This window comes from Hippichthys cyanospilos, chromosome 11, assembly GCF_059441005.1.
Source record: "Hippichthys cyanospilos isolate Australia breed blue-spotted pipefish chromosome 11, RoL_Hcya_1.0, whole genome shotgun sequence".
Classification (NCBI taxonomy): Eukaryota; Metazoa; Chordata; class Actinopteri; order Syngnathiformes; family Syngnathidae; genus Hippichthys; species Hippichthys cyanospilos.
Genome location: NC_142379.1, coordinates 3,625,860 through 3,647,614, shown reverse-complemented (window position 1 = coordinate 3,647,614; position 21,755 = coordinate 3,625,860). Strand labels below are relative to the sequence as shown.

The window sequence follows — 21,755 nt, the reverse complement described above, 5'->3', positions numbered from 1 at the left end:
CAGTGACAGCAATCTGTCACTGAAGCAGCTCCTCTGTCTGTGGATGATGCTGTGTAGTGGATGCGTTGGATTGTCCATGATTGATAGCAGCTTGTTTAGCGCTCGTCGCTCAGCCACAGTTGTCAGACTGTCCAGCTCTGTGCCCACAACCGAGCCCGCCTTCCTCACCAGTTTATCCAGACGCGAGGCGTCCTTCTTCTTGGTGCTGCCTCCCCAGCACACTACTGCGTAGAGGAGGGCGCTCGCCACAACAGTCTGGTAGAACATCTGCAGGAGCTTTTTGCAGATGTTGAAGGACGCCAGCCTTCTGAGGAAGTACAGTCGGCTCTGTCCTTTCCTGCACAGAGCTTCTGTGTTGGTAGTCCAATCCAGTTTATTGTCCAGCTGCACACCCAGGTATTTGTAGGTCTGGACAAACTCTACACATTCTCCTTTGATGGTTACTGGTTCCGGATGGGGTTTAGGCCTCCTGAAGTCCACCACCATCTCCCTGGTCTTGGTGGTGTTCAGGTGCAGATGGTTAGCGTCGCTCCATGAGACAAAGTCCTGAACGCGGTGTACCTCGCGTCGCAGTTAGCTAGCGTCATCATGGAAGGAGTAACTCCCTCCCGTCCTCTCCACATCCATTCCTGTATGCCATCAACCACTCTCCAAAACGTAAGTAAATTATACAAAATGGTTTATAATGCTTTATTTATCTTTATCTTTATCATGTACTGCTTGTGCACATTTACTTGTGCACACGTACTTTCCATTATTTCTTATGGGAAGATTGCTTTCGGTGTTCGAACAAATCGGTGCTCGACCACCACCTCAGAACGGATTATGGTCGAGTACCGAGGTACCACTGTAATAATATTAATTATCACCAGGAGTGTACCATCCTTGGCTAAAATACTGCGAGAATCATATGTAAGAAAATGACCTCAAAATACCGCACAATGCTTCAAGCAGCCGGATGACTACAGTAAAACTTTGGCGGGAAAACCACACTCTTAACCAAACAATTACACCCACCATTTTATCCCCGCCATCAAATTAATTTATCCCAACTGCGAGCTTTATTCCAGGAGTTGCGATGCATAGATTGACTTTATAGGTTCCCCAACAAGACATATGACAACGCGACCGTGAGCTGGCCCGGGCTCTCCGTCACTTTGATGACGCGCCGTAGACCTTTCATTCCGTCCATAAATACAGCGAGGTGTAACTGTGGGCTGACCGACGCAATTCCTCGACGACGAGTCGTAAAAACGCACTTTGCGCCGGCAGTAAATAGCCCAGCATCTGGAAGCGCATGTAAAGGTTCGGACATTTGCGCCATTACACTCCATTATGGACTCCGGCACTAACTTGATTCACAACATATGAGCGACTGGTCCAACAGATGTAAAAGCAACTCTTACATTATCACCGCCTCGATAAATTCTCTTTAAGGAATACTTTTTTTTTTTTTTTACCTAGAAAGCAATTCCCCTTTTCAGTAATGTCGCCGCTCGGTGAACCGTGGGCGGGCTAGCTTTTAATAGCAATTTAATACACATAAACAGCTGAAGAGAAACGCTGTCACGGTATGGGGACATCATAAAGAAGATGGTTTAACGTGACATGATTTGGTCAAATTACCTCCGAGCTGGGATGACACAAATTGGACTGTGTAATTAGGGTCGAAACAATTTGGATTTTTTTCAAAACCAATTCTGATTTGGGGCAGAAAAAAAAATAGGTGTCATTATGATTAATAATATAGTCGTAGTTTCCTCCCAATGCATTTCAAATGATGTCAATTATTTTCCGATTTTCACAATTCACGAGCCGACCTGGTAATTATTTTCTACAAATGGCAGAAGTGAATAATAAATGTATTTTGTTTAAAAAAAAAAAACATTTTTGTTTCACAGAATGTTACTAGTAGTTGAATGGATGTCAAAATTAACACATTTATGCTTAGCTTATATGGCACTATATTTACATACATATACACACACATACACACAAATTATATATATATATATATATATATATATATATATATATATATATATATATATATATATATATATATATATATATATATATATATATATATATATATATATATATATATACACAAAACTAATTTCACAATATATACTTAAAGGGACACTGTGAAAGATTTAGACTATTTTTCATTGACGGCAGCCATGTTTGTTAGCGTTACGGACAATGGTAAATGCAGCACCTCCTGCTGTCCATAAAAAAAAAACGGTCAAAATGTTACACACTGTTCCTTTAAGGATAGAAGGTACACATTGGGATTTATGTGTAGTAACTGATGACACTACTTGTTCACAAGTAACATACAAATTTTGGTTAGAGTAGATGAATGTAAAAAGTAAATTTGGACATTTATTTTGGTCTGATGTTTGAAGCGCCATCATCCGTAGATTTAATTGGCCAGCCACGTAATAGGTCAATCTCTTTTCATAATAAGTTCAAACCACACACTTTCGTGCAATTTGGAAGCGCGATAAAAGGACCGAACTTCCGATGGGAGCGCAGCATCAAATCTGCTCCGGTGCATCTTAAAGATTTTTTTCATAGGTCAAGGTCTTGAATTGTGGTGGCCAATTCATGTGCAAAAATCGCTGTCTCATCCTGAACTATCACAACAAACATCAAAGCAAATCCTGGAGTTGTCATTCCAGCATATATCCTAAAATCTCCCTGAAATCTTTCCTGTCTTTACACTCACCTATAAATAAAAACCTTTGATTCTGATCAGACTACATGATGAGCAGTCTTCTTAAGACAAACACAACTTTTTTTTTTCTTTTCACCCTTGAGTGACTTCAGAATATTATCTTTATGCTATCAACAAAACAAAGCAGTCTATTTTTGACTACTACAGTAGTTCTCAAACCTTATTTTATATTGTGTACCCACGGTGAAAAACATTTTTGGGCCAAGTACCCTCAATCCACGCAAGAATGACTTAAAGCAGATTGCTATGCAATCTGTGTTTAATTTCATCAACTATGGTTAAATCTGTAAAATCTGTTATTCCTGGCTCGTCTGCCATTAAATTCGTTCACTTGTAACATACTTCACCGAAGTAAACGCAGACAACATTTCGCAACACAATTTATCAATAAGTTGATTCATGCTCCAATTAATTTCTCCTCATTTACCCCTAGTGCATTCATTTTGAAAAGACTACGCTCACGTTTTTTGTACCAACATGGTACCCGCTTTTGAGGGCGGGAAAACGTCCGTTTTTAATGATTTTTTTTTTCTCAATCCTCAATCCATACATATGTAGTTTTAATGAAATACAAGCCAAAATACACAACCTGAAAATGTGAGTCAAGATCACCGCTTTTCCCCTACTCGTACAGAGAAACTACAAGTGCATTCGCGCTGGTATGAAGCAAGTTTTCCTGTAGGAGTCGACGCAAGGAAAAAAAAAAAACCATTACGTGGTTTTGGTGCCACCTATTGTCTTAAAGTGTAACAAATCATTTGAGAAATTTCAATCTGTTAGCCTATCTCGACCACCGCTAAAGAGGTTGGTTCAAAAATTGCAGGAAATGCAAAAAACACATAGCCATCGAAAAAACTTGAATTATAGCGATTGTGGGTACGTCAAACCTGGTACCCATGAGCGTATGTGTCATAATTATTTAGCACGCCAAACTGCAACAGTTTAAAACTAGCAGCATGTTTGTATTCCGATCTTTAACATGATCATATCATTAGCGTTAAGTTGCAAATCCCTAGTGTTTTATTCAGCGCTTTCTCCTTTGATTTCGCAAAGAAATCATCAAAAAGCTCCCACATTGGTACCATGTATGCACGAGGCTTAATTAAAAAGAAAGACCGACTGCTCCTGTCACAGCATTAAAAGCATTCAATTAGATTTGCTGATACCTGCAGAAACACCAATAAAATCTCACGTGGCCTTGGACGTGCCTTTGTAAACCCTGGGGTACTCGTAACCCCGTTTGAAAACAGCTGTGCGACTACATCAACTATGTAAGTGTCTCCGGGCATTGTTTTGAGAAACCTTTCTCAACTGCCTTACCTGGATACAGAAAACACATATTTTGCAACTACCGTGGCATCTTCTGTTATTTGTACATAATAAAACCATTTTAGAGGGTTGAAAATAGCTGGGGAAGAAAACTATTAAGAAGTGTTGTAAAAATTTCCCTCACTCACAGGAGTCAGAAAGCATAATTGTCACCTTGAGATACACAGCCTGGATATTTTTAAGTGAAATGTTTTGTCGAAAATCCATTGTTATAAATCTTTGGTAAACTCAAATGAGCCACAAAGGTAAGTGCATGCAGATTCATTTTCTTCCGTTGAACTGTTTATTTACTGAATCATGTCTGGAAGACTTTTTAAGATGACTTTGGGAAGAAGACATAACAGCAACACTTTCTATTTGGGAAGTGTTGAAGGCGCAGACAGATGTCAGATATCATCAAAAGCCCGCAATTCAAAGTTTATCGAAGTGTCATTGTACCTTATTCTGAGCCGAGACCAAAGTAAATTCAGTCATTCTATTGTATTGTTTTCTCAAGTGACTACAAAAACATCATGTGTGAGCAAACGGAGAAGAAACACGCTTATCAAACAAACATATAGCCAGTCTAAGCCGCTTCAGTAAACAAACAAATATCCTCTGAATAGGAAGCTATGGGACGCGTGTGCTTAGCTTCTGAAAGGCAAGGAGAAAACTATTACACACAATTTGTGTTGTTCAGCTGAGGCCAAAAGCAATAAATCTTGCACCACATTTAAGTGTGCATCATCAAGCCACGGCAGATCGAGGAGCCACTTTTCAGGGAAATAAAAATGCTGTGGTTGTTGTCATGGGTAAATATTAAGTAGCGTACGGAAATCCAGAAGTGAAGCAAACGACGTTACACATCAGTGATTTCTGTTGTGCATGCGTATCTGCGTACCACTTATGCACTTATATATATATTTTTTTTCTATACGTACATATATACACATATACTATACATACACATATACTATTCATACATATACTATACATACATATATTTTTTTTCTATACGTACATATATACACATATACTATACATACATATATCATGCATATATATTTAGTTTTGAGTTTGTTTGTTTGTTTGTTTTTACTGTAAAATGTTTCAACTAGCTAAAAAATAAACAAACTGAGAAATACTTTGAGAGTGCAATGTTGATGGTGGCTGAAGATTAAAGTATTGATGAAAACATGTTCCAAAGTTTTTTGTTTGGTTTTTTTTCGGGGGGGGGGGGGGGGGGGGGGGGGGGGGTGTTGCATTAAGTTATTTGTCAAAGAGGGTTCGGGTAACTTTTCATCCATTCAGGATCATCACCAGCTTTCTTCCACAAACAGAGTCATCTTTTCTATTCGTTTGTTTTTCTAAGCCGGGCCACATTTGCCCAAATTCAAACTGAATAAAATGACCCTGACATTTAATCCTGACCAATAAGTCCAGTAAAACACAAAACGAAGCTGAACGCTCTTGAATCGATATAGAGCTTCTCATCTTGCAGCCTTGGCCTTCAGGACCACCGTTTTCACAGCGAACCCCGTGAGTAAAAGAGCAAGTAAACACGAGAGTGGCTTTGAAAACAGAAACGTGTTTTACTACCTGCCTCGGCCCGCGGCCTCCCGCTGAAACATCCGGCGGGCGGGAAGGCGGGCGGCACGCTTTATGAATGTCCTTACATGGCTAATCCCCGCCGCCGCAAATGAGAGCCGTTCGGTCAATAGAAATTCAGCCCGCGGCGGCTACGTGCGGCCGACATCCATCACGTCTCACAACAGAGAAAGCACTTTGTCATAGCGATCTAATCATCTCGCCAAAGCTCGTCAAAGGAGTCGATAAATGCAAGTATCGGACAGCTCCAAAAGGACACGCGCTGTTTGTCTTTGGGAAGATAATCACTTTTCAAAGAAGCGGGAAGAAACGCTCGGGAAGATAATCACTCTTTAAAGTAAGCAGTGGGGCGGATGTTGTTTGGCTCCAGGACCCTGACGACAGGTTTGAAGTGGAATTAATATTCAAGCGGCGGCGGTAAACACGCTATGATGTTTTTTAAATTCGGCATACAAATAGATTTGGGTAAAAATACAGTCTTCGTGACAATGGCGCCGCTAAATATCATATAGAAAGGTTTTAGATGGCAGTAATCATCTTTTGCCTTGAGGCTTGTCTTGTCATCTCGTCCGCATTAGCACATTGTCTAATCATGTTATTGTGACAGCTACGACAAAAACGTTCATTTGAATCCCGGCCCATCACGATCAAAGAACACTTAACGTCAACAAAATAACACATTTACGTTACAAATGATCCTCGGCATGATCGAAAGAGTCAATAGCATTAAATTTAAAATTTTTGCCGTGTCGATAAAGCGTTTCCTAATCATTCTAATGCATCGTTGATACCCGACAAAAAAAAAAAAAAAAAATCTGATTAATTTCCCCTGATCGGCCATTGAACTGAAATTTCCTTTCGCCAAACAAAAATAGATAAACACCTTTATTAGAAACCACCAACCGAGTTTGAAATCTTGGAGTGCTGAGAGACTCACAGCTGATTTTCAGCAATCATATTAAGTCAATCACTAAAACCACCTTTTACAACCTGAAAAATATCTGCAGACGGATCTCCAGTAGACTTGATTATTGCAAAGGTCTTCTGACCAGACTCCATCAAAAGAGCATCAAAAGGCCGCGGCTATGATTTCAACCGGAACAAAGACTTGAAAAGATATTACTTCAACCCTAAAGACTTCACACTAGCTCCCAATCAGCTGTGAAAAATTCTGCCACTGGTCTACAAATCACTGAATGCTACGGACGCCGACTACAGTAAATAATTGCTGATTGACTGGGCTGGAGTCAATTAGTGAAGTCCGGCGGTCAAAACGAACATGGTGAAGCAGAGTTAGTTGAATCAGTTCTTTTCGGATAAGGAATATAGCTGGTTGAACCGCTTTTGCATGACGGAGGGTGAAAGGAAGTTTGTAAACCACAGCCTGCTTGAGAAAGAAATAAAAGCCAAAGGAGAGGCTCTATTACTAAAAGTTACGATCTGAAAAGATCTTTTTCAAAAGACACGTTTTGACTCCGATTGTGTTCTTTATCGCCGTCTCTCTTATTGTAATCCTGACATCGCCTCTAATTCCTGTTTTTTCAAAAATAATTTTTAAATCAAAAATCAAGTCTTCCCCGGATTGAGTTGCTGTGTGTGAAATGTTTTATACACAAAACGTCGTTTTGCCTTGACTTAATGATGTCGATGAAAGACGCATCCTTCTTACTACAAACCACCGCCTGCGTGGTTAAAAGATGCAGCTATAACATCAAACTTATTTTTTTCTCTGCTTTTAATAGATTCTTCTTTTGCCCCACGGACCTGGCTGTCTCACTGGCAAAATAGAAACCCCCCTACCATGAAACCGCAGCGCTTTCGCGTCACTTCTTCGCTCGTACGTCAGAGATCCACAGCTGACCTTCAACTGGCTACTGTGCCTCTTTGTTTTGGACCCGGCAGGCCGGCATGTTGCCAATGCGTCTTGACAGGCAGGTGCACCGAGGACGCGCCGCTGCTGTTTCGTCTTTCAACCGTGAAGTTTGGGACGACGCTGCAAACGTTTCGGCCCGGTCACATCTCATGTAAGTCAATGCCATCCACCTGGCCGCCTCGGCGCGTGGAATGAATCGTGAACGAAGCGCCCCAAAGTCATTTGATGAACAATGATGCTTAATTAGTCTTAGGATGTCTTAAGCAGCAGTATTACCTTGGCTTCAGGGACTACATGTAAACGGTGAAGAAAAAAAAAGGAAATACAGTGGACCCCCGTGTTACAGCGTCCCTGGCTTGCGTTTTTTTCATGTTGCGATGTGGAATACTGAGTTTTTTCGTCCCCCGTTATGGTATTTTCCCGGTTTTGCGACAAAAACAACTGTCATGACCCTAGGGGCTTGGCTGTATTTGTGTTGTTTTGTCTCCATCTGCAGGCGTTTTTAGGTTATTGCACTTATTTTAAGTTGCCGTCAATGCCTCCATGCAACGGGTCACTACGATGCTGGTCTGCTATTGGTCAGCGTCTCCTCACGGAGATGCTGCTCTGCTATTGGTCGGCCTCACTTGTCTCCTCTTTATTGTTTTTTTTGCTCTGAAGATACATCAAATATTATTAGCAGCTTAGTAAATTGCCTTTCAGACACTGAATTGAGCTTGTTTGCAGCAATGTCACCGCCGCAGTGTACCGACTGAATATGAAATAGCGTTACTTTGTACTGTTGAGGCACAATGATGCACCGCCTATACGGCCGTATAGCTGAGCTGTTGTCACCTTTATGTCAGCTTCATCCTTGAACTGTCTCATCTGTAATAAACGCAGACGCTGTTTTTCGATCGATACATCGTCAAACAAAAAGGAGACTTTGTGTGGGATTCTGAGAGCGCTCGCGCAGACTTGACAGGCAGAACCACAAAAATGTACTTTCAGCGCTAATGTTATTCCTAACTATAAATTTAAATGGTGATGCGACACAAAAGTGAGTCAGAATGGCGCACTGCCATGCAGAAGAGAAGTCGACAGGCATGAATTTCGCTGCGCAGTCATAAAATCATGCCATTGCTGGTAGGGGGAAAAAAAGCTTTAAATGTCAAGTAAAATACCCGTAGCGAGACAACTAAAATGCTTTCAGGGATATAATTTTAACATGGTGGATCCTTACAGAGGCAATCAGATAAGTCAATATAAACATGTCTTGTAAATTTGGCAAGTTATAGAAAAGCGCTAACACTACCACAGAGTATGAATAATTGTAAAAATAAATAAACGAACAAATACATTGGTAAGTATGTACAGTCAAATGTGCCTTCACAATTGTGAAAAATCCAGCTGCTGGGCGTACGCATAGCTAGCTAGTTAACTGCCAAAGAACTAGCTAACTACGTGCTATAGCGGCTAAGTAAGTGCAAAGTAACATGCAATTGCCCCAAATGATGGGAACAAAAGCACTCACAGTTCTTATAGAGCGGAACATGGATGACTCATACCAGATGAATAACACTGTTCTCATTCTTTGCATGCTTTCAGTACTTGTAATGTATTCTGAAAGCACTTGGGGTTCTCAAAAGAGCAGGATGTTCGAAAAAGTCCATCAAGGATCCAAAACTTTGACGTTATTGTTTGTTGCTGCCATCGCTCGGCAACCAGACCCTCAACCCAAATCAAGTAGGAGCGGCTACAGCTGATCCAAAACTCTAATTTGGTTTCAATAGTAAATAGATGGATTTCAGATGCCTCCTCAAACGGATTGAGTTTGAGTTCTGGGGCTCTGTTGAATTGATCATTCAGTTTTTTGACGCAAGCTGTTGTATCAATGACTATCATTCTTGATAGGATTGGGACGTAGCCAAGTGGTCCAGCTGGCTTTTGAATGAACCCCCATAGCTCAGGTTAAACATGCATGAATGGGTCTTGACATTGATACACTCAGAGTTGACAGGAGCTGACACGCAGTCGCCAAACAATGGCCGCGGCGTTATGCTAATGACAAAAACGAGCTGTTGACTCGGCGCGACACTGGAAAACGTCCTGCTATGCTGCCGGCTGAGTCGGTGGGCAATTTTCACAGGCCGGGGAACGAGCTGCGACAACCAGCCACGTCGTTTCAAAACTCGACAGAAATCGAGGATGGAAACGTCCAAAAGATGTTGATCTGACGGATGGATTTTCTGAGCGGCGCTTCACACTTTGTCAGCAAGAAGCCAACCTGCTCAAGTGTCCTTCTGCTGGGGAAACGTATAGCATTGTGCTGAACAACCCTTTATTTTGTCAACCTCAACAAAAGTGATGCTGTAGTAAAAGCGACAGAACGCGTACTTCGTTCGCTTTGTTGGCACCGTCTTCGTCCTTGGGAAATTTGAGCCTCTAGTTTAAAAATAGCTGTTGTATGCAAACTGCTTTTGTACTAGTGGTTAGGGGGTTGGGGTTTGAATTTTTGCTCATATCTTTTTGCGTGTGCTTTGCATATTCTTCTACTTCCGTCTACATTCCAAGGAGGTACATTTTGTAGGTTGATGGTCGACTTTAAATTGTCCAGAAAGCAGGAGAAGGTATGAAGGGTTGTTTGTCTGTATGTGGCCTGTGATTGGCTGACAACCAAGCCAGAGTTTCCACCACCTCTAACCCAAAGACAGTTGCGGATTCAGGGGGCTCGTAACGATATCGGTGAAACGAAGACCTTCCATTAAATTCATCTCCGAATTCTCTCGAATTCACCGTATGGCGGGCAATCCAAATCATCACAATTGTACATACATATTAAAAATTGGACCAAAATAGTATAGTAAGGGCTACGTATATATAATATACATGTATACAATCAGAAACTAGGCTAACTTTGTATTTCTTGATTATCTCCAGCTTTGTTTCCTCATAAATCATCTTCTTACTTCTCTCTTTAACATCAGTCGCAATCTTGGGACCCATGGATAACTCATTCAACTTTGAATTAAGCAGTAAAATGTACTATAAATATGGTTTTGGAACCACTCACAATCGAACAAAGCTTTACCGTTCCGACATTTTGAGAAAAGAGAGGCCCACCAATAGCAGACCAGCATCTCCGTCATGTGACGGCAACAGAATCTAAGTGCAATTACCTAAAAACGGCCGCAGATGGAGATGATTCAACACAAATACAGCCAACCCCCGAGGGTCATGACAGTTGTTTTGTCGCAAAGCAGGGAAAATACCGTAAAGAGGGGAAGAAAAAACTCCGTGTTCCGCATCGCAACTTGAAAAAAACCTAAGTCTGAAACGTAACGCTGTAACACGGGGGTCCACTGTAGTACTTTCCTTAAAGATCATGAAATTGATGTCATTTTCTATTCTAAAACTGCTAGTATCGGCTGCCAAAGCAAGGACCACAAATACCTTGAAATAATTCCAAGTATCAACACCGATACTCGGCCTCATCCCGACTCAAAATTCAGACGGCTCAAATCTGTACGATTCGGTGTTTGCCAAAAACGTTTAGCAAAACGTCTCAAACATTAGAGTGCAGCACGTAAAGCTGAAGTTGAAACAAAAAGATTCTGACGACAATGGCGTCGAGCCCTTCACAAACTGGGCGAGCGTCCAACGTCTCTGCTCATCAGTGACTCAGACGTGTTTGCAACTAAACAGTGTGAGTGTCAGAAACCACACTGAGCTTCATCTTTCCAATTTGGACCACCTCCGTCTATGTCAGCCACAGGTCCGACTTAACCAACGCCACCGCTGCGTCGTCCCTGAATTAGTGTCACTTTTATGTCACTCCGGGCTGGGCGTTTGGCAGCGTCGCGCACCATTAGGCGGCCGAAGATTTTACGTGTCTTTTTTGGTCGATAAATCGATCCGGAAGACGCGTGTAATCCTCGTTCCCACCGGTGCTACTTTTCACACGCTTATCCATTCATGACTTTTGCTGGATTTACTTTTTGCTGGTTAAAGAGGCCGGGTAGAGGATTATGAAATGGTGGACGCGATCAATCAATACGGCTTAGAGCAACACAATCGGATCACGGCAATAGCAGGTGAATATCAAAGCGCTGCATCACTTAACTGACAAGCAGCCAGAGGCTATTTGCCTTGTTGAACAAACTAAGTGAACGTGAGGATACTGAATTGTTGCTAGGTCAAGGTGATCTTCAATTCCTGCTTCCCGGGGTTGATTTACACTACACATAAAAAAAAAAAAAATGCGATTGAACCAAACAGCTTTGCTGTGGATGCCGGTTTTTATGTTTTACAACTTATTCCATTGATTATATCTTTGCAGGTGAGGGTTGGAAGGATTGGATTTTGGCTCAGGCCTTTCAATCTGGTGAATATAAACACAATTGAAACACTACAAAGCCTACCAAACAACTTACCGTAATTACTCAAATATAAGATGCACCTGTGTATAGGATGCACCCTAAATTTTGGGGTGAGATTCTGGTATTTTCAGTAAGATGCACCAACACTTTGGCAACAATGTAAGACTATAGCAAATCAGAATAAATCTCATCTTCTTAAACGTTTACACTTTTTTTGTGCTCATATCCATAAGTTATGTTTGTTGCGTGTTAAGTGTTTCACTTTTCCCGCATTGTGAGCGGTCATGAACGTCTCGTCAGTGTAATGTTGAATGCGCTCAAAGCAGTTGTTTTTTCTTTTCTTTGCGAGACAATTTGAGTTCATTTTACCATAAATACCCGAAAATGCGGAGCATCCGTGTTTCACCAAGTTTACCATTGCAGCTTTTGCGAAAACATTGAAGACACAAATATACACGCACATATATACACACACACATATATATATATATATATATACATATATATACATATACAGTATATATACAGTATATATATATACAGTATATATATATATATATACAGTATATATATATATATATATATATATATATATATATATATATATATATATGTGTGTGTAAGAAATGTAGAAAATGATACCCATGGCATAACAAACCATGGCACTCGCCGCTGATCTCAAGAATGTAAAAATAGTGGGAACAGATTAACGAGTGAGAGGGGACTGAAGCAGCACAAACACAAAATAGTGAAAAAAAGGCCTGTTGATAAGAATCATCTGGAAAAGTTGGCAATCTACAGTACAACAGCAATAGAGTGCATTTTAAAAGGATGACTCAGGCACATTATCGGCGTCCCTTATGGGACAGCTGATGCTAACCGCTAACATGCTAAATCCACGACACACCTAGAAAGAAACAACAGCTGCATTTCATTTTCCTTAGTAGGCAACTAAAATACAACCGCGCCATTGCGATTGGACTATCTCGACGCTAAAAATAAAATCCGTGGTGGGACTTTTACGGGGCTCCTTTTTTTCCTCCCCCCAAGTTTGCGAGGTGCTACATTATGCATACGTCGGTAATAATGCGGATGACTTTGAAGCAAACAGAGAAAGTTGACGCTCGCCACTCTTCCCTTCACCGGAATAGTTAAGTGCTCCTGCTGTCTGGCAGCCTTTTAATAGGCCGCAGAGTTCAACATCTCCAGCGAGGCCCAGAACGAGGAGCTCTGATGAAGAGCGCATACACTATAGCGCTCGCTGGCAAATAAATCAATACGAGAGGGGCCCAATGATAGCTCATCACAGTGGCATATGAAGTCGAGCGAAATCACAAAGGCATTATCTCCTTCCTAATGCCCCTGCACTCGGATGACGAGTGCATTAAACGCCCCGCGTTTGTCCACTGGCTCTTAGATTAGACGAGCGCAATAGAAGAGTCGGACCCGCTCTTGTCCAAGCGCTATACAGTCGTATTTATTGTCCTTATGCATTATTTAATGGCGCATTTCAAATTCTTATTGAGAGCTTAATTGGCTTTCTCAAGACAGGCAAAAGGAAATGCTTCTCTGCTGGGGAGATATTTATCAATACGACTAGATACGGCTGCTGAAAGCATGATTTCAATCAATGTCGCCTCCCGGTCAACGGCGGAGGGCCCGCAGGCCGCTCGCCTATGCAAGTTTAATACCACTAAACACGCTACCGCTGTTTCTTGTCTGCTCACACACTTAACGCCTCGGCTTTTAACGGTGGCGCAACCGCACCCGCCGCCAGATCTCTTCCGGAGGTTGGATTTTGGGCTAAATCCGGTCCGTCCGCCTCACACTCAATTATGGTCCAAATTTAAACCAAAAATAGTCATTGAAAACTGGATTGTGTTTTAGCCTGTCCAATGAGGTCTAAATTTGGTTCAAAGATAGTTATTCAGAACTGGGTTGTGTTTAGCCTGTCCTTAGTGGTCCAAATTCCGTCCAAAAACGCCATTGAAAATCAGCTACCGCTATTCGATATGGTCCAAATTTTGCAAAATACATAAATAAAAATAGTCATATAAAACTGGGTTGTATTCTGCGCATTAAATGTGGCCAAAATTCTGCTAAAAAATTTCAATGAAATCAAAATGTAGTCCAAAAACCGTCGTTGAAAACTGGGTTGCATTTAGCCCATCCATTGATGTTCCAAATTTAAACCAAAAATAGTCATTAAAAACTGGATTGTGTTTTAGCCTGTCCAATGAGGTCTAAATTTGGTTCAAAGATAGTTATTCAGAACTGGCTTGTGTTTAGCCTTTCCTTAGTGGTCCAAATTCCGTCCAAAAATGCCATTGAAAATCAGCTACCGCTATTCAATATGGTCAAAATTTTGCAAAATACATAAGTAAAAATAGTCATATAAAACTGGGTTGTATTCTGCGCATCAAATGTGGCCAAAATTCTGCTAAAAAATTTCAATGAAATCAAAATGTAGTCCAAAAACCGTCGTTGAAAAGTGGGTTGCATTTAGCCCATCCATTGATGTTCAAAAATAATAATTCATAATAGAGTTAGGTTTATCCAGTCAGAAAATAGTCAATGAAAATCAGCTACCGTTTTTGCATCTCAAATGTGGTCCAAATTTTAAAAAATAGTCATTTAAAACTGGTGTACATTTAGCCCATCAAATGTGGTCAAAGGTCAGCAATCAAAGGTCCAATGCAGTCATTGAAAGCCGGGTTATGTTTAGCCTTTCCAAATTTATGTTTTTCCTGTCCAATGCGGCACAAACATAGTCATTGAAAATCAGCTACAATTATTGCCTATGCAATGTGGTCCAAATTAATATAAAAAAAAAGAAAAAAAGTCATTTACCCAATCAAATCTTGTCAAAACTCTCCCCATTCAATTTTGTTTAGCCTGTCCAGTGCGGCCCAAATCTAGTCCAAAGTCCCTCCTTAAACCCGGCATATTTATTTTGTGTCCACTGTAGTGGACATTCGTTTTTCCTCTATCTTTGGCCTGTCCTGCTGTGCTCAATAGGGGACACGCTGGCCTTTCCAACGACGTCTCATTTTTTGAAGTGGGACGCAATTAATCTCGCTGTCTTGCTGAGACAAAAGTGAAGGCTGCCAGAAAAATAAACATCCACACTGTATGGAAGTCCGCATCCTGCTGCTTGCTACGTCCTGATGAAAAGGACGAACTATTGGATTCCCTCCATAAGCTTTGCATCATGCATTGTGTAAATTGAATATGTATGTCAGGCCTCCAGCGGCAGCGGACGGCTTTAATGATATGATACGTTTGGATTAGGACGGTAGCTCCATATCATCCCTCAAAGTATTAGGCCTGGTCGTCTCCTTACACAAGTTACTGCCAATCTGCATCCCACCGGCAGACAGTTTGCCCCGCCCGCCATGTCCTTCAGAAGCCGCAATCCCTCCTCTTTCTTCTCTGATTCTGCTCACACACGCTCGTGGCTGCATTTGACATGTGACACTCATTACGCGCAGCCGAGTGGATGGCTCACCTTGTTTATCGGTCATTGGCTGAGTTGGCTCACTTTAATTCACACGCGCACATACAGGTTTTTCTGCCGCGGTGAGGACATCGCATTGAGAGAATGCGTTTGCAAGTTCCTAACCATCATTATAACATATTGACTGAATGTAATCCTTACCTCAACCAAAATCCAATTCTAATTTATACTCCAAAATCAAGTCTTGACCCTCAAAAAGAGGTTTGAACTTGTGGGGTCCACTAAAATGGTCACACAAGTCCAAGGGATCCTCACAAAGACCGTAAAACTTGGGGTTTGGTCCCCACCATGTGGCAAAAACCAAGGGCAAAGACTGTAAAACTTGGGGTTTGGTCCCCACCATGTGGCAAAAACCAAGGGCAAAGACTGTAAAACTTGGGGTTTGGTCCCCACCATGTGGCAAAAACCAAGGGCACACACACACAAACATTTCCTATTGTAATGGGAACATATTATTGGCATTATGCATGTCCTAGTCCCTAACTTTAACCATTAGAACAGATTGTCGAACCCTAACCTTCACCGTAAACTCAACCAAAATCCAATTCAAACCTTTACTCTAAATACGTCTTGACCCTCAAAAAAAAAAGTTTTTAAAAATCAGAACTTGGCAGTGCAACCCAGGATTTGTTCCCCACCTTGTGGGTTTTCCAATCATACTGGGGACATATTGACATAATGCATTTCCTAGTCCCGAAATAAAACCAGATTACCAAACCGCAACTCTTTCCCTAACCTCAACCAAAATCCAATTCAAACCTATACTCTAAATGCAAGTCTTGACCCCCCAAAAAAGTCTTGTGGGGTCCTCCAAAATAGTCCCCACCTTGTGGCAAAACCATGCGTGCACACACTCACACGCAAATGCGCAGACACATAAGCGTTTGTGCAACTAAACTTGTGAGGATATCGTAAGTTTAGCCGCACACAAAACGCAGCAAAAATTCCGGAGTACTGGCGGAGAGGTTATTCCTCTCCCATTGGGCTTTGTTTAATCGATGGAACATGTGCATGCGCATCCTACCTCGTGCTTGATCAATTGATTTTAACGACACCTCCGGTTAGGCCAGGTAAACACTCCGCTTTATTTAGAAACCCCGCTTGACTTGTTCAGAAAGCAGGCGTCCGATTGCACCTGGACAGTTTTGGTCTCAGGCAACATCATTGATGCAAAAAGGCTTGTTTAAGACTCACCCCCCCCCCCCCCCCCCCAAATTTTTGTTTATGTCTTTATTTAATAACTTTATTTATTTTTAGGACTTTAGTTCACTTTTGTTGTTCGTCCATACACCAATCAGGTCAAACAATAGTTTGATAACCCAAGTTTACTTAATTACACAAAGATTTCAAAATATGGACGAATTTATGTTTTAAACTCTTGAAATAGAGAAAAGCAGTCCTGTAAGACCTCGAGAATATGGAATATGGAGAATATGGATAGTTGTGTGCTTCTTGTGGCAAAATCCTCATTAAATACTGGCAATTATTTTCAATGAAAAAAAGAGTGACAAAAAGAAAGCAATATTCAATTACTTTTTTTCTCACACTTTTTAATTGGAAACTATTCCAAACTTAATATTGTATTATTTATCATTGTATACTTGCAGTTGCAATACTACGGACATCTGCAAGAAAAGTCCATGTAGAAAACGGATACAAATATGGTTATGGAGGAGATTCGAGGCAGTAAACCCGCTTAGGTCGACTTTGTTTTTTTTTTTATCGTTTAGCCTACGCTACACCAAATGTTAAACCAAAGTTAATATTTTATTATTTATCATTGTATACTCGCAATTGCAATACTACGGACATCTGCAAGAAAAGTCCATGTAGAAAACTGATACAAATATGGTTATGGAGGAGATTCGAGGCAGCACCCGCATTGGTCGACTTTTTTTTTTTTTTTTTTTTATCGTTTAGCCTACGCTACACCAAAATGTTAAAATAAATAAATAAATGAATAATAACATTGTTTATTGGGCCTCTTCACAGCTTTTTTTGTCATTTATGTTTTACACTGTTGCAGCAGAGAAAAGCAGTCATTGGCTAGCAAGACCTCGCCTCTTACTCAAAATCAATTGTGACAGCTTCCATTTGTCCCGGGTGTGCAAAAGTCTACACAACATAGATGAATGGATGAAATGTGATTTTTGACTGAGGGAGGGGAGGGGAGCACTGCAAATATAGCAAGGATATTATACAAAAGTCAAGAAAAACAACGGCGATAGTTCAATCCTCATAAATACCGGCAATTATCGAAACATCCCCAAAACCTAGCGAGGAAATGTACCTCAGCTAGCATCAGACCTCCAGGGCCGCGCAATACGCACAAAGGAAGGTTTCCACATTGTCTCGCAACGTCTTTCTGGACCGGCAGATCAATAGCCGGCGCTGGCTGCCGCACTCTCATTCCTGCAGCGTCTGATAACCCTCATCTAGTGCCCCGATTTCATAAGACCATCACACGACACCCGCGCCACGGACAGATGCTGTAACACAATGCAACAGAACGCCAAGTGAGAGAAGCCATTAATCTCCCCCCCCCGAGGCAAATATAAAGCCTCGAAAGCGGCGACCTCTTTGCGTACGTATGCCTTTTTGTCAACTTTTCCACTCGGAACAATACGGTGACGTTTCGCCTGCCCGCGAAACATGTAGGCGCTTCGACGTAGCGCATGGAAACGATAACGAGAGTGCTGCCCGATTGCATTAGGACGACGCATGACAGGAAGCGCCGGGAGCCTCTGCTGTAACATCCCGCAACACTGAGTGGACGTCATCAGACACATTTGACAGGGATGGCTTTGGCGTATGCTAATGCTAACTGGGGAAAAAATACACTGCGAGGCTTAAGGGTAGCTAAGATCCATGGACCCCTCTGGCAACATTTAAGTTTGGTGTCAAAAGTACCACCATTTTGTATTTCCAGTATAGATACTTGGGTAAAAAAAAGTCAATGTCTCGCTTTACGGTACTACCAAGCAGTGGAGAAATATGTTCAGTTGAGTGAATGAACTGGGTTGGTTCAATCCACTACTTGCAATTCACAGCAATAACACAGCTGACTTTATCTGAGATTTATTTGTAGTATGCATTGATGCAAGTAAACAATGAATGCAGACCAAATTTGCATCAATTTCTCTGATTGTTCTCTGAAATTGTTTTTTTTTAATTCCCTAACTAAAGGTGTTTTTTAGTAGATTCAACCTCAGCAATACTTTGTTTCACTTGTAGTGTATGTGACAGATGACATTTAGACAAATTTAATAATAAACACATTTCATACACTTTATTTATGTACATACAATGTCCGTGAGATGGGGCTGAGGCTGGGGGTCGTTTGATGGATGTTTCCCAGTCCCCATTAAGCGGAAAAAAAAAAAATCGAGGGAACATTGTGTACAGACAAGTTTCTTTTTCCTTTATTTCCTTTCTGAAAGCTCGTGCGAATAATGTCTTCAATGAAAGTTTGAGTAAGTGTATTTGAGAACATGGATAGCATCAGCCATTCGGGCACGAGATGGTACACAAAAGCAAACAATGGAGCAGGGTGTCAAGACAGTCTTTACATATGTGTTTTTTTAAGTGGTTCTGTGGGATATAATATACACTCCTAAGACACACAATATTAATTTGTGTCCACTGTAGTGGACATTTTTGGGGGGCAATAACTTTTTACTCAATCGAGTTAGACTAAAAGGTCCTAGTGTCCTCAGGTTAGGACACGCTGGCCTTTCTAATGCTGTCTCGTGTTTGAGTATGATGCAATTCATTTTGCTGTCTCGCTGAGACAACATAGGACACAAATGACTGGGACTCTGAACTGTGAGACAGCTATGCTCAACACTATTCCACCTTCCTGCGCTGACTGTCATGTTCATCTTAAAGTGAAGACATGATTTTTATCGATATTCACATCAAACATTAAAACAAGTAGTCGGGCGCTCCATTCGGTTTTAAGGTTCGACCTTTGCCTCTTGTTGACGTCTAATGCATATTTTATAGCTGGCGGCCATAAGAGGCATGTGTCAGAACACGAAAGCGTGCCAAGACCCTGTGACAACTTTCATTTTTCACCTTCCTGTGTAATTCCAGACGACAGCTGCCAGGCATAGCGCCGCGATAAGGAACACGCCGTCCTTGAGAAGCGAGCTTTCTCCACACGTCGTCATGTGCGTTCTCTCTTTTTTTTCGCCAACCTGCCCGGGATGGTCTCGAATGCGGCTAAATCCCCGCCGCTAGAAGGCGGCGGCGGCGCTCGCCGGACTTTGAGAATAAGCTTATTGACACGTAACCCCACCTGGCTCTCACAGATTTAGCGTACAAAGCTTCCGCCGACACTCAGCCGTCTCATCACTTGGAGTGATGGAGAGATATTTACCCAGTCCAGACATTGACCCCGCTTGTCCCTGAGACGCTGCAAATGGAGGAGATCAAACTTTCCATAAGAGGAATATCCATCACGGATATAGCTATCAGTGATTTCGCCTCAATCCAAACGGCACGGTGCGACTTGACACTATTAGCCATTAGGTACGATTCCCAAGATAAAGCTCATTTAAGGAACGGTTCTATTCTGCGTGGTGCCGACGCAGACACGCCCGGCCAAAGCGCCATGTGCACGCGTACGTATATGTGCTGTTTTACTCGCGATGCAGACCTTTGGAGTGTCGGGCAGGGGGGAGCAGACCTTGGCTAACAGAGCGTAACCAACACCATCAATAGCCGCCTTGATGCCTTGTGATGGCTTCATAGCATCAGCATGCATCACAGGTGCATATAATGCCCGCACGATATGCGTCACACAACAGATGAGTTCCCTCCCTGACCCACACGCGTGTGTTTTTGCTCCCACTTACCAAAAGTGACAGTAATGAAGAGTTGCAAATGATTCCCTCCTGCGCTGCCTCCACTTCTGGGAGGGAGGGAGGGAGGGGGGGGGAGTAGCGTGTCCGGTAAACGGGACTTAATGTATTCCAATTTCACGCGTGGTACCGAAGGGACTGAAGCTGATGAAACGATCCCAAAAAAAGAGACGAGACAGTCACAGATAAAAGTCTACACAAAATTAGCACAAAAAATAAAAACATTCAAATCCAAGCTCTGGCGGATTAAAAAGCTCCCCAGAGTGCTATCAAGGCGGCTTTGCGTCCGAGGTGCGTTCAAGGACCGATGCGCATCACACTTGCTCGCCACGCACGCGGTTCGCTTCCGATAGCTCCCGGTAAATCCCACGCGTGTTGAAGGATCACAGTAGGGAAAAAACAAGAAGAAAAGGAGACATCCGGACAAAAATCGAAGAAAATTTGGAGCATCCGAGGCGCAGTCACCCTTGGAGTCTAACTTCTCCTTTGCGCAACCATGATGGAATCCCGCCCAAGGTTTTGGTGGCACCGTGTTTTTCCCTTCTCAGCACTCTCTCTCCCTCTGCGTGGTTATTACGCCGCGCGCGTGGTGAGTTTTGCACGAAAATCACCCGGCCGGCGTGCTCCGAGGAAGATGAGGAGGACGATCGGCGGGCGAATCTTTCAGCGCGCACATAAAAATGCGCCTTGTGTGTACACCTGCGAGAATGAGAAGCTGCTGTCACGCCATCGTGTCTGGAGGGGGAGGAAGAAGAAAATGAGGAGGAGGAGGGAGAGGAAGAGGCGGTGGGTGGGAGGAAAGTGGCCGCTGGACTCAATTGTTGGTGTCTTTATGCACAGTGCAGCACTTAGAAGCCTGCCAACTGGGACTGCATTCATAATAATGCATACAGCGGAAGACCAGGAGAGATTAAATAATAATAATAATGTCCTCTAGTCAGTGTGGCCATCTTTCACGCTTTATTAACTGTGTGGACAGTTTTTTTTTGTTTTTTTTAATTAGCATTTTAACACTTGCATAATGAATGCCGAGTCAAATCCGATCTTCGAATCTTAGTTTGTCTACAGCCGTGGTTCTCAAATGGGGGTACGAGCTCCCCTGGGGTACATAAAGGCGCTTCAGAGGGACCGTGAGATTTTAAAAGGATTTCTGCAGCTAACAGCAAATCTCATTTAATGCTTTTTGGGACGCGACAGGAACAGTAGGTGTTTTGTTTTTTTTCTTTTCAAATGAAAAGCAAATTAATTGGAGCGAATTGACTCCTCTGTCATTAGTGACGCAATTTGCCGCAAATGAGCCAAAAATAGAACATTTTGTTACACAAGCTGATCTCTTGAGTTCCTGAATAAAATTCTCCTAGCGATACCGCCGCAAATGTAGTTCTAAAGTGGTCGTTTATCTTTTCAGTTTTGCTCTCCATTTAGGGAGGTAAGAGGCTGGAAAAAATAAATCATAGGGGGCTACATCACAGGTGTCAAACTC

The 21,755-nt window shown here is 42.0% G+C and overlaps 1 protein-coding gene across 1 annotated transcript in view; it reads right to left on the bottom strand.

The window, feature by feature from the left end:
* lrfn1 (leucine rich repeat and fibronectin type III domain containing 1) overlaps positions 1–20,993 on the bottom strand; it is a 150,128-nt gene extending 129,135 nt beyond the window's left edge. Inside the window, exon 1 of the mRNA XM_088428353.1 lies at positions 20,267–20,993. The gene's annotated coding sequence lies outside the window, so the exon portion shown is untranslated. The remainder of the gene's footprint in view (positions 1–20,266) is intronic.
* Between the last annotated feature and the right edge of the window lie 762 nt (positions 20,994–21,755).